The sequence below is a fragment of the Odocoileus virginianus genome, chromosome 12 (assembly GCF_023699985.2).
Source record: "Odocoileus virginianus isolate 20LAN1187 ecotype Illinois chromosome 12, Ovbor_1.2, whole genome shotgun sequence".
In the NCBI taxonomy this organism is placed as follows: domain Eukaryota; kingdom Metazoa; phylum Chordata; class Mammalia; order Artiodactyla; family Cervidae; genus Odocoileus; species Odocoileus virginianus.
The window spans coordinates 15702159-15714960 of record NC_069685.1 but is presented as its reverse complement, the minus strand read 5'-3'; the positions used below and the strand labels follow the sequence as shown (position 1 = coordinate 15714960).

The 12802-nt window shown below is 41.3% G+C and overlaps 1 non-coding gene across 1 annotated transcript; it reads left to right on the top strand.

Annotated features, from left to right (window-relative positions):
* The first annotated feature begins 12426 nt into the window (after positions 1 to 12426).
* TRNAY-GUA (transfer RNA tyrosine (anticodon GUA)) lies at positions 12427 to 12500 on the top strand. Its single transcript has one exon. It is a non-coding gene; the product is annotated as a tRNA-Tyr (tRNA).
* The last annotated feature ends 302 nt before the right edge of the window (positions 12501 to 12802 follow it).

Here is a 12802-nt window from a genome sequence, read left to right as displayed (position 1 = left end):
TCAAAGATATTGTTATATATATATTCCTTGAAGAAGGAGCCAGGACCCTGCCCCGTTGCTCCACTATTGTTTCTTGACTGCTACTTCTTTGTTTCTGCATTTCCTCCCTTCCCTGATAAGCAACTGTTTGAATCTGCCGTTTGAGACTCAGGGAAGATCTGTGGAGGCTGAATGAAACCTACTAAATAAGAAATGGGGTCACAGAAAGGGTTTGTACACAGGTGGGCCTCACAGGATCCTGCTCAGCTTCATAAAGAACCCTAAGGTGTTGGATTGAATTCAAAATGAGTGGGAAATCATCACACACACATAGACACCATAGCTATTTTTATTCAGAGGCTAGAAGTAATGGACACATCAGGTGCCCGGAAGGTCTTGGTTTCTGAGTTCCATCCTCCCTTAAGTGAAACCAGGGCTGATTCCCGTGCTTGGGCTGGGAAAGTACAAGGTGAGCTAGGAACCTATTACAGGAAGTGCTCAAAGCATGATGGAAACATGCTGAAAGGACATGCATAAGCTTCCACTGGCCAAATCTGGGGCAATCTGGGTATCAAATAATGATAGTAACTGATTGCAACCTATTGGGTAAAATAGAAATCCATGAATCTATACTAATATAAAAGAATGAATAAATAATGATATAATAAGTGGAATAAATAAATAAGTGGAAAACAAGGGACAGCTCTTCCCTTATGAAGAATTTCAACTAAATAAGGTTGATAGGGGACTTCCCTGATGGCCCAGGGGTTAAAACTCTGTGCTTCCAATGAAAGGGACATGGGTTTGATTCCTGCTTGGGAGGTAAGATCCCACATGCTGTTAAGCCCTAAAACAAACAAAAACCACTGGTAGACATAGTAAGCTGTCATTTGCCTGTGTTGGTTGATTGTGGCCAGAGTCCTCAGTGGATGCTGAGGCTGGTGACTGGGTTTTTGATGTGAAGCAGCATGCCAGCCTGATCTTAACATATCTTTTGAGAATTATCTATTGGTTACATGGAGGGAAATGGTAAATTCATTGAGGAGAGCCCTGGAAGATACCAAAATTGGCCAGGTGATCAAACGAGCATCACCAGGAAGGGAACAAGTCACATCAGGTGCCTCCTGATGTGCTGTGCTGAGCAGAGCACTGCATCTTCTCTGTTACATCCTGAAGGATGTTTAAGAGGCATGACCACTAAATGCAATGAACAATTCTGGATTGGCCCCTGAACTGGATAGGAAAAACAAGCAGTTGGCAAAAATGGAATGAGGTCTGTGGATTGGTTGGTAGTATCTTATAAATGCTGATTACCTGATTTGAATGTTTATCTTATAGCTATGTAGAAGAAGTCCCTTATGTGGGGAATATGTACACTGAGGTATTTAATAGTGATGAGGCATTCTGTCTGCACCTTGCTCTTACATGATTCAAAAAATAATAATGATAATCTCTGAGATCTTGATTTCTGCTGGCCACTATCTCAGAGAAGCAGAAATCCAACTCATGATAAAATAAAAAGTCCATTTCGAGTGCATGGTCTTAATTTGTTTCCAGCCTTGTACTGTTGATTGTTGATCTTTAGCAAAGTGCTCCTTTTTACCCCAGTAACACTGCTTGAACCACTAGGCTGGGTATCCAATAGGAAATCAAATAGACGAGGGTCACAGAATTTACACTTTGAGGTGGGAGAAACAGAAAAATTTTAAGTCATAGATAGTGCCAGGCAATAACAAGTGCTATGAAGAGAAAGGCAAAAGAGGGAGGGAAGGTAAGCTCACTTATATTAGGTGCTATTTTACATTAGGATCAGCTGCTCTGATGAGGTGAATTTTGAACAGAATCCTAAAAGAAGAGAGGGATCTATGTGCATTTTGGGGACACTGTTTACCCTAGAAAGAGAGCATCATAAATGCAATAATCCTGGAGGGCAATTGTATTATATTTTATGTGCTTGGACAATGGCAAAGAAACCATTGAGAATGGAGAGGAATGAGGGAAAGAAAGAGTGAAGGAGAAGAGATCAGAGAGATGAGAGGTGGGTCAACACGTTGGATTTTATTCTGAGTGACAGGAAAAAAACCTTTGGACTGTTTGAAGCTGAGAAGTGACATAGAGCTGACAGGCAGACTGTGCATATCTAACAGTTTGTTCTGACTGTATTGGAGCCAGTATGGAAACAAGGAAAACAAACAGGAGCTATGGCCATAATTCAGAAACAGAAGATGATCTCTTGTGCCAAGAAGGTGGTGATGAACATGCTGAGGAGCAACTGGATTCTTGATGGATTTTGAAGATGGAGCAGACAGTATTCTCTGGTGTGTTTGAAACAGCATATGAAGGAAAGAGAATTGCAGAAGCCGGAGCCTAAGCAACAGGCAGAAAGGAGTGGTCATTTTCTGAGATGAGGGAGATGCAGCAGGAAGAATCCAAAGTTTACAAACAGGGGCTCTGTACCAACCTAGAGGGGAGGGATGGGGAGGGAGATGGGAGGGAGTTTCAAAAGGGAGGGGTTATATGTGTACCTATGGCTGATTCATGTTGAGGTTTGGCAGAAAACAGAAAAATTCGGTAAAGCAATTATCCTTCAATAAAAAATAAATTTAAAAAAAAGAATCCAGAGTTTAGAATATGTTAGGTTCAAAGTGCCTAGAGAGATTAAAATGGCAATTTCATGCAATTTTCCTCAGCATAAAATTCCAGAAGGAAGATTATTGGATCAAAGCACATAAACAGTTTTCAAGTTATTGACACATACTTTGGACGGCCAAATTGCTTGTCTCACTTCATATACCATACCCCAGAGTGAGGGGAGTTCCCTGAAGTATTTGCTTTTGAAATATCACCAGAAGACAGCTTAGTGGTGAGTCCATACCTGAGGGGGACTCTCTCCACCAGCCAAGCAGCCCAGGCCAGATAGAATGAGTGGGTCTCCCCAGGGCTCTTTGGTGTAAGGCGGTTTTCTTATTTTCATTAATGGTAGAGGCAGATTTAACCTAAATACATGCAACATGTATGTGTCCAAGTCAGAAATAAAGAGCAGCCTGTCAGCTACAAATTGGCACTCACCATTGGTGCTTGCCATCACTGGTGGCTCAGATGGTAAAGAATCAGCCTGCAATGCAGGAAACCTGGGTTCAGTCCCTGAGCTAGAAAGATCCCCTGGAGGAAGGCATGGCAGCCCACTCCCGTAGTCTTCCCTGGAAAATCCCCACGAACAGAGGTGCCTGGTGGGCTGCAGTCCATGCGGTCGCAAAGAATGGAACATGATTGAGCAGCTAAGAACGCACACACATCTACCTCTACAAGGATTAAATCATGTGCTGCTGCAGCTGCTGACCTTCAACACTCCCTGAAAGGAGTTCCTGGCGGGGATCAAAAATGAGGCAGTCTGTGCTGGGGCAGGGACTGGTGGGGGGCAGTGAACTGGCCAAACAGGTCTTCAGATAGTTAGATATTTTCAAGAGCTGATTTTATGAGCCCAATTATTGTATCTCCTCATATAGAAAAGTCCTAAAATCTTTCATGGGAACATCTGCTCCTTGTGACAAGTAGAAACCTTTTGAAAAAAAAAAATGTCCTCAATTGCAGGTACTCTCCTTTCACCAAGATCACATAGATATTGACCTTCCCCTGCCTTTTAGGAGCAGTCTCTCAGAGCTATCTGAGATGCTGTCTCCCAGGCTACAGTCTTCATTTCGCCTCAAGAAAATTTAACTCTCAACTCTTACATTGTGCATTTTTTAACTCAACAAGCCCCAGTAGTAAACGGGAGGATCTCATTTCTCCAAATGCCAGCAAATGGGACTTTATGAAGCCCTCAGCCTTGACACTGCTTTGCTTTGGCATCTTGCCACTCGTATGTGCCGCATGTTCAAAGGACATTCTACAGAAGACTTCGAGAAAACAAAGCATTTGAAAATACAGTTACTCCTACATATGCATGTTTTAATGGCTTAATAAAAGCTTAGTGGGGAAAAGTCTCAATGCACAGGGTTTGATCCATATTGTAGTTTTTAAATTTTATTTGATTGATTGGTTGACTGTAATTAAAAAGTATGCCTGTTCAATTCTTCAGGGTAGGTCTTTTCCTCACAATAAGTTCCTGAATAAGTATCCCCATGACTGAAAAGAGGGGAACTCTTTAAAAATATTTTCCATGTGTCTATAAGGGGGAAAGAATTCTCAAAATACAATAGGGGATTCACATTACTTGTCATGTGAGGGCTGGCATTATTATTTTAAAAATTCATTTCCTGGGAGTTCCTGGCAGTTCAGTGGTTAGGACTTGGGGCTTTCATTGCTATGGCCCAGGTTCAATTCCTGATCAGGGAACTAAGATCTCACAAGTTGCAGCACGGCCAGAAAAATTAAAAAAAAAAATCGATTTCCTAAGGAGTAACATCCTGGGATACTTGGTATCCTATGGCCTGTCTCAGAGATTTTTTTTTTTTTTTTTCCATCTTACATTTGCTTGGAGGGGAGATACAATGTGCTGGGTAGAGGCAGAGCTTTGGTAGCAGATGAACCAGACCAGGATCTCAGTCCTGCCACATGGGCAGTTTTCACAGTGCTGAGCCACAGTTTTCTCTTTGAAACTGGAGTGATTACACCTCCTCCCAGCACTGTTGTAAGATTGTAAAGGGATCATAGAAGAGTGAGACCCTAAGGGAGGTCAGGACAAGAGGAGGAGAAGGGAACAAGGTCTAGAAAGTTTAACATCCAAAAAACTTTTCAAGAAAGATTGTTTATTGATTTTTTTTTTAATGTATAATTGCCTTGTGTGTGTTAAGCTCTGTCCTGAGGAATAGACAGTAGTCCTCCTCTCAAGGAGTTTGGAGTCTAGTTTTAGAGGTGGACAGATTCAACCAAGGGAATTAAGAAGGTAGCATGTGGTAGTTTTAAAAACACACACATAAGAAGAATTCAGTGAGGGCAAGAAATACTACATAGAAATAACAACATAGGGACGATTAAGCCAAGTTTGCACAGATAACCTACAGGGGCCTCAGCTTGCAGAGCTCCTCCTCCAGGACATCCTGTGCTGGGCGCATTCGCTCAGTCGTGTCCGACTGTTTGCCACTCCATGGTCTGTAGCCTGCCAGGCTCCTCTGTCCATGGGGATTCTCCAGGCAAGAGTACTGGAGTGGGTTGCCATGCCCTCCTCCAGAGGATCTTCCCAACCCAGGGGTCAAACCAGAGTCTCCTGCGTTGCAGGCAGATTCTTTACCAGCTGAGCTACCAGGGAAGCCCCTAGGACTTCCTAGGCCTTCCATATTCCAAGCATCTGCTACCAAGTCTGGCTCACGGTGAGGCATCTGTCAGTGAGATGGATAATAAACAGTAACAAAGAGATGCATTTTTTGAACACTTAACATATATGTAGGCACTGTATGTTCTAAGTTCTTTATACAGACCGATTTACTGAATTCTCAGAATGAGCTTAGTCCCTTTACAAAAGTGCCTGAGGTGATACATGTGGCAAGGGCAGAAGGGGGGCTTTTGTTACTGGAAGTCTGATCAGCACTGGAAAACCAAGCTACTGTCCTAAGGGCTATGCTGTTGCCGTGGCATTCTCTCTGTCTTAGATATCCACCATCTTATTCATGAACTTGACTCTGATTTTTAACTTACTTCTCGTGCCTCTGCTGATTCCTTGGTTCATTTCTGCTCCTATGAAATCACTTTTACCTCCTTTGCGCCTATTTACCCTGCTGCATGAGTGGGCTGTATTGCTTCCCTGAGTCCACCTACTAACTCTCCAGGCAAAGTAGAAGAACTTTTGGAGCCCAGCAAGTACAGCAAATGGAAATGGAAGCTTATGGATACGTGTATTTATTTTGGAGAAAGTGCATGAAACTATGGGTGCTCATTTCTCTATTCTTTATTCCTTTCCTAACTCTCCAAATTTCAGAAGACAGTACTTTGCTAATAACTTTTTTTCTTTTTTGCTCCTTTGTATTATCAAGTGAGTTCCACTTACTTCAGTCTTTAACACGATTTTGACATTTAGTTTGGCCTTTTTTGCTTTTCTTATTAACCACATCCCCATCCAAACAACTTTATGTCATGATTTTTTTTCTTTTTGAGTAACTAGATATGGAAAGTCAGCCTAGAAAAACTCACTTGGGACTTGAGCCAAAACCAACAGAAAACTTTTCACCACATCTCTTTTCTCTTTTTCTTGTTTTTTATGTGGTTCGATATTTGTTCTAAACTATTACTCTTCACTGGGTACATTTAAAAATCTGGCATCTTTTCTTTCTCTGTCCTTTAAAAAATCATCTTGTCCTCTTTTACCAGAAGACTGAAATGGGGGAGGATGTATCTACACATGAAGACATTCAGAGAATTTCATGACTGACCATAACAACTGTGGTTATAAACAGCTGTAAACTGTACTTTGTCAAAATTACCAGAGGGGAGAGGAGGAGAGAGGATACAGGACAGGGGAGCCTGGCATGCTGCAGTCCATGGGATCGCCTAGAGTCTTAGCAACTGAACAACAACAACGATTTGAAATGATGTTTTTATGAATAATTTCCCTTTTACAATAAAGCCCATTCCCACAGGGCTGGTAAACAGCAAGTGCCAAAATTGAAGGAGACAGCCTTAGGACTGAAAGGAGCAGGTGTCAGGGTTTTAATCTCAGCCCAGTGTCTAGTTTGATTTTAGGTCAAGACTGTGGTATGATTCATTACTCATTCTGGCATACAGTCGTCCCTTCCGAATCCACGGGGGATTGGTTCCAAGAGCCGGAGCCAAATACTAAAATAGGCAGATGCTCAAGTCCCTCATGTAAAGTAGTATAGTACAGTGAATGCAGTTGGTCCCCCAGACCAGCGAGTTTTGAATCTCTGGATGCAAACAACCCGAAGATAGAGAAGGCAGGGTCTTCTTTGCTACAGGAGGGCTTTCTCTAGTTTCCGTGAGTGGGAGCTTACCCTCGAGGTGTAGGGCGCGGGCTTTGCATTGTGACGGCTTCTCTTGCTGTGGAGAACATGGGCTCAGTAGTTGTGGCTGGCACATGGGACTTAGTTGCACCAAAGCACATGGAATCTTCCTGGACTGGGGTTCAAACTCCTGTCCCCTGCATGGGTGCGTGGAATCTTAACCACTGGACCACCAGGGAAGTCCCCCACTGGAAACATTTCTGTCCTTTATGTAACCTCTCGGCAGCACTGGACGCAGTCTACCACGCCTCCTGCTTGAGATGCTCTCGCCTTTCTTAATTTCCTCAGAACTACTCTGTTTGACGAGTAACTGTTGGGTTCCCCACGGCCTGCCCCTAAGGGTTCTTAAAAATCCCAGGGGTTGCTGTGGCCCATTTTTCATCATTTTGTACTTTATTTAAGTGATCTGTTTCCAGTTTTAGTATCTTGTCTTTCATACCTGCTGATAACTGATGATTCCTGAATCTATTTTTTTGGAGCCCCAGACTCATCTCATTGCCTAATTTCCATGTTCCTGTTGATGATTAATGGACATCACACAATTAATATGTCAGACTCTGAGCTCCTGATTCTTCCCCTTCCGATGTTCATCATATAACAAATGGCAGTGTCACCCACTTATGTACTCAAGCCAGGAGTTGTTCTTCATTCCTTTCTTTTCTTCACAACTGCCCCTCAGCCACTTGTATATCTAATCCATCAGTCAATTCCATTAATTTAATCTTCAAAAAAATCATAAACCTACTCCCTCCTCTCCATCTCCCCTGTTATCACCTTAGTCCAGGTTACCAACCATCCCAGCGAGATTGGGAACTGGGCTAAGGCTTCCCTCCTCCATGGGACCCAACACAGTAATTCAAGTGAATTCTAAGTGTAAATCTGGTTGGGCCACCCCACACCTCACTGAAGGATTCCGACTCTGTGAGCTGTTCCTGCCCTTTCCTCAGGCTAGTATCCTCCTCTTATCACCTCAGTCACACTGGGTTTCTTTTTTTTCTTGGCCATACCATATGGCTTTCAGGACCTTAACTCTTCAACCAGGGATCAAACTTAGGCCCTTGGCAGTGAGATTGTGGAGTCCTAACCACTGGACCACCAGGAAATTCCCCTGGTTTTTGTTTAGCTCCTCAAATGGGGCAAAAAAAAAAAAAAGTCCCAGGGCTTCTGTACAAAAGTCCCTGTGTCTAGAATGCTCTTTTCCTTAACGTTCCCAGAGCCACTGCTTCTTCTTTTACTTTTTTTTTTTTTTTAATTGAAGTATATTGATTTACAATGGTGTGCCAATCTCTGCTGAAAGGCAAGGTGACTCAGTTATACACTTTTTTCATATAGACATTTTTTCCGTATTCCTTTCTATTATGGTTTAATCTCAGTATGGTTATTGAATATAACTCTGTATTATATAGTAGGACCTCGCTGTTACTCCATCCTATATGTCTCCAAAGCAGAAACAGACTCACAGACACAGAGAATAGATGTGTGGTTGCCAAGGGACGGGGGGGTTGGGGGAGAGAAGACTGGGAATGGAGAATTAACAAATGTGAAATCTTCTTCCTTTTTTTAAAACATTCATTCATTTTTTTTTTTTTTTTTTTTGCTGTGCTGGGTCTTTGTAGATGCACACGGGCCTCCTTCAGCTGTGGAGAATGGGGCCGGCTCTCTAGTGGCGGTGCACGGGTTTCTCATTGCAGTGGCTTCTCTTGCTACGGAGCACAGGCTCTCGGCATGTGGCCTTCTGTAATTTGGGCCCACAGGCTCTAGAGTGCTGCCTACTCTAGTACTTGTGGGCATGGGCTTAGTTGCTCCATGGCATGTGGGCTCTTCCCGGACCAGGTATTGAACCTGTATCCCCTGCACTGGCAGGAGGGTTTGTCACCACTGAGCACCAGGGAAGCCCTTCCTTTAGTTTGTTTGTTTGAAATTTATTTATTTTTCTATTGAAGGATAATTGCTTTACAGACTTTTGTTGTTTTCTGTCAAATTTCAGCATGAATCAGCCATAGGTATACATACATCCCCTCCCTTTTGAACCTCCCTCCCATCTCCCTCCCCATCCCACCCCTCTAGGTTGATACAGAGCCCCCATTTGAGTTTCCTGAGCCATACAGCAAATTCCCATTGGCTATCTGTTTTACACATGGTGATGTAAGTTTCCATGTTACTGTCTCCATACAGCTCACCCTTTTCTCCCCTTTCCCCACGTCCATAAGTCTATTCTCTTTGATTCTCCATTGCTGTCCTGCAAATAAATTCTTCAGTACCATTTTCCTAGATTCCATATATATGTGTTAGAATATATTTGTCTTTCTCTTTCTGACTTACTTCACCCTGTATAATAGGTTCTGTGTTCATCCACCTCATCAGAACTGACTCAAATGCATTCCTTTTTACGGCCGAGTAATATTCCATTTCGTATATGTACCACAACTTCTTTATCCATTCATCTGTCAGTGGACATCTAGGTTGCTTCCATGTTCTAGCTATTGTAAACAGTGATTCAGTGAACAATGGGATACATGTGTCTTTTTCAATTTTGGTTTCCTCAGGGTATACACCTAGGACTGGGATTGTTAGGTCACATGGTGGTTTTATTCCTGGTTTTTTAAGGACTCTCCATATTGTCTTCCATAATGCCTGTATCAATTTACATTCCCACCAACAGTGCAAGAGCACTCCGTTTTCTCTACACCCTCTCCAGCATTTATTGTTTGTAGACTTTCTGATGATGGGCATTCTAACCAGTGTGAGTGATATCTCATTGTAGTTTTGATTTGCATTTCTCTAATAATGAGCAATGTTGAGCATCTTTTCATCTGTATGTCTTCTTTGGAGAAATGTCTGTTTAGGTCTTTTCCCTACTTTTTGATTGGGTTGTTGTTTTCCTGGTATTGAGTTGTATGAGCTGCTTGTATATTTTGGAAATTAATCCTTTGTCAATTGTTTCATTTACTATTATTTTCTCCCATTCTGAGGGTTGTCTTTTCACCTTGCTTATAGTTTCCTTTGCTGTGCAAAAGCTTTTAAGTTTAATCAGGTCTCACTTGTTTACTTTTGTTTTTACTTCCATTACTTTAGGAGGTGGGTCATAGAGGATTCTGCTTTGATTTATGTCATTGAATGTTCTGGCTCTGTTTTTCTCTAACAGTTTTATAGTTTCTGGTCTTACATTTAGGTCTTTAATCCATGTTGACTTTATCTTTGTGTATGGTGTTAGGAAGTGTTCTAATTTCATTCTTTTGCATGTAGCTGTCCAGTTTTCCCAGCACCATTTATTGAAGAGGCAGTCTTTGCTCCACTGTCTCCTTTGTCAAAAATAAGGTACCCATAGGTACATTGGTTTATATCTGGGCTTTCTATCTTGTTCCTTTAATCTATATTTCTCTTTTTGTGCCTGTACCATACTGTCTTGGAGAAGGAAATGGCAACCCACTATAGTACTCTTGCCTGGAAAATTCCATGGATGGAGGAGCCTGGTAGGCTATAGTCTATGGGGTCACAAAGAGTCAGACACGACTGAGCAACTTCACTTTCTTTCTTTCTATAGTTTCTTTTGGAGAAGGAAATGGCAACCCACTCCAGTGTTCTTGCCTGGAGAATCCCATGGACGGAGGGGCCTGGTGGGCTGCAGTCTATGGGGTTGCAAAGAGTTGGACACGACTAAGCAACTAACACACACACACACACACACACACACCATACTGTCTTGATGACTGTAGCTTTGTAGTATAGTCTGAAGTCAGGAAGGTTGATTCCTCCAGCTCCATTCTTCTTTCTCAAGACTGCTTTTGTTATTTGGGATTTTCTGTGTTTCCAAATGAATTGTGAAATTTTTATTCTAGTCCTGTGAAAAATGCCATTGGTAATCTGATAGGGATAGCATTGAATCTGTAGATTGCATTTGGTAATATAGTCATTTTCACAATATTGATTCTTCCTATCCAGGAACATGGAATATCTCTCCATCTGTTTATGTCATCTTTTATTTCTTTCATCAGTGTCTTATAATTTTCTGTGTACAGTTCTTTTGTCTCCTTAGGTAAGTTTATTCCTAGATATTTTATTCTTTTTTGTTGCAATGGTGAATGGGATTGATTCCTTAATTTCTCCTTCTGATTTTTCATTGTTAATATATAGAAATGCAAGTGATTTCTGTGTATTTATTTTGTATCCTGCAACTTTGCTAAATTCACTGATGTGCTCTAGTAATTTTATGATACTATCTTTAGGGTTTTCTATGTACAGTATCATCTCATCTGCAAACAGTGAGAGTTTTACTTCTTCTTTTCCAATCTGGAGTCCTTTTATTTCTTTTTCTTCTCTGATAGCTGTGGTTAGGATTGCCAGAGCTATGTTGAATAATAGTGGCAAAAGTGGACACCCTTGTCTTGTTCCTGATCTTAGGGGGAATGCTTTCAATTTTTCATCATTGAGAATAATGTTTGCTGTAGGCTTATCATATATGGTTTTTACTATGTTGAGGTGGGTTCCTTCTATGACCATTTTTTGAAGAGTTTTAATCATAAATGTGTGATGAATTTTGTTAAAGGCTTTTTCTACATCTATTGAAATTATCATATGGTTTTTATCTTTTGATTTGTTAATGTGGTATATCACATTAATTGACTTCCACATATTGAAGAACCTTTGCATCCCTGGAATAAATCCGAGTTGATCATGGTGTATGAGCTTTTTGATGTGTTACTGAATTCTGTTTGCTAAAATTTTGTTGAGGATTTTTGTGTCTGTGTTCATCAGTGATATTGGCCTAGTTTTGTGTGTGTATGTTGTCTTTGTCAGGTTTTGGTATCAGGGTGATGATGACCTCGTAGAATGAGTTTGGAAGTGTTCCTTCCTCTGCAGTTTTTTGAAAGAGTTTTAGAAGGATAGGCATTATCTCTTCTTTAAATTTTTGATAGAATTCTCCTGTGAAGCCATCTGGTCCTGGGCTTTTGTTTTTAGGGAAATTTTTGATCATAGCTTCAATTTCAGTGCTTGTAATTGTGTTGTTCATAATTTCTATTTCTTACTGTTTCAGTCTTGGAAGATTGAACTTTTCTAATAATCTGTCCATTTCTTCCAGGCTATCCATTTTATTGCCATATAGTTGTTCATAATAGTCTCTTGGGATCCTTTGTATTTCTGCATTGTCTGTTGTTACCTCTCCTTTTTCATTTCTAATTTTGTTGATTTGATTCCTCTCTCTTTTTTTCTTGATGAGTCTGGCTAAAGGTTTGTCAATTTTGTTTATTTTCTCAAAGAACCAGATTTAAGTCATTAATCTTTAATATTGTTTCTTTTATTTCTTTTTCATTTATTTCTGATTGGATCTTTATGATTTCATTCCTTCTGCTAATTTTGGGGTGTTTTAGTTCTTTTTTTTCCAGTTGTTTTAGGTGTAAAGTTAGGTTGTCTATCAGATGTTTTTGTTTGTTGAAGTAGAATTGTATTGCTATAAACATCCCTCTTAGAACTGCTTTTGCTGTATCCCATGGTCTTCTCTGGTGGCTCAGAGGTTAAAGCGTCTGCCTGTAATGCAGGAGACCCAGGTTCGATCCCTGGATCGGGAAGATCCCCTGGAGAAGGAAATGGCAACCCACTCCAGTATTCTTACCTGGAGAATCCCATGGAGGGAGGAGCCTGGTAGGCTGCAGTCCACGGGGTCGCAAAGAGTCGGACACATTGAGCGACTTCACTTTCACTTTCACCATGATTACTGGGATTTTGGGCTTCCCTGGTGGCTCAGAGGTTAAAGCATCTGCCTGCAATGCAGGAGACCCAGTTTCGATCCCTGGATTGGGAAGATCCCCTGGAGAAGAAAATTGCAACCCACTCCAGTATTCTTGCCTGGAGAATCCCATGGAGGGAAGAGC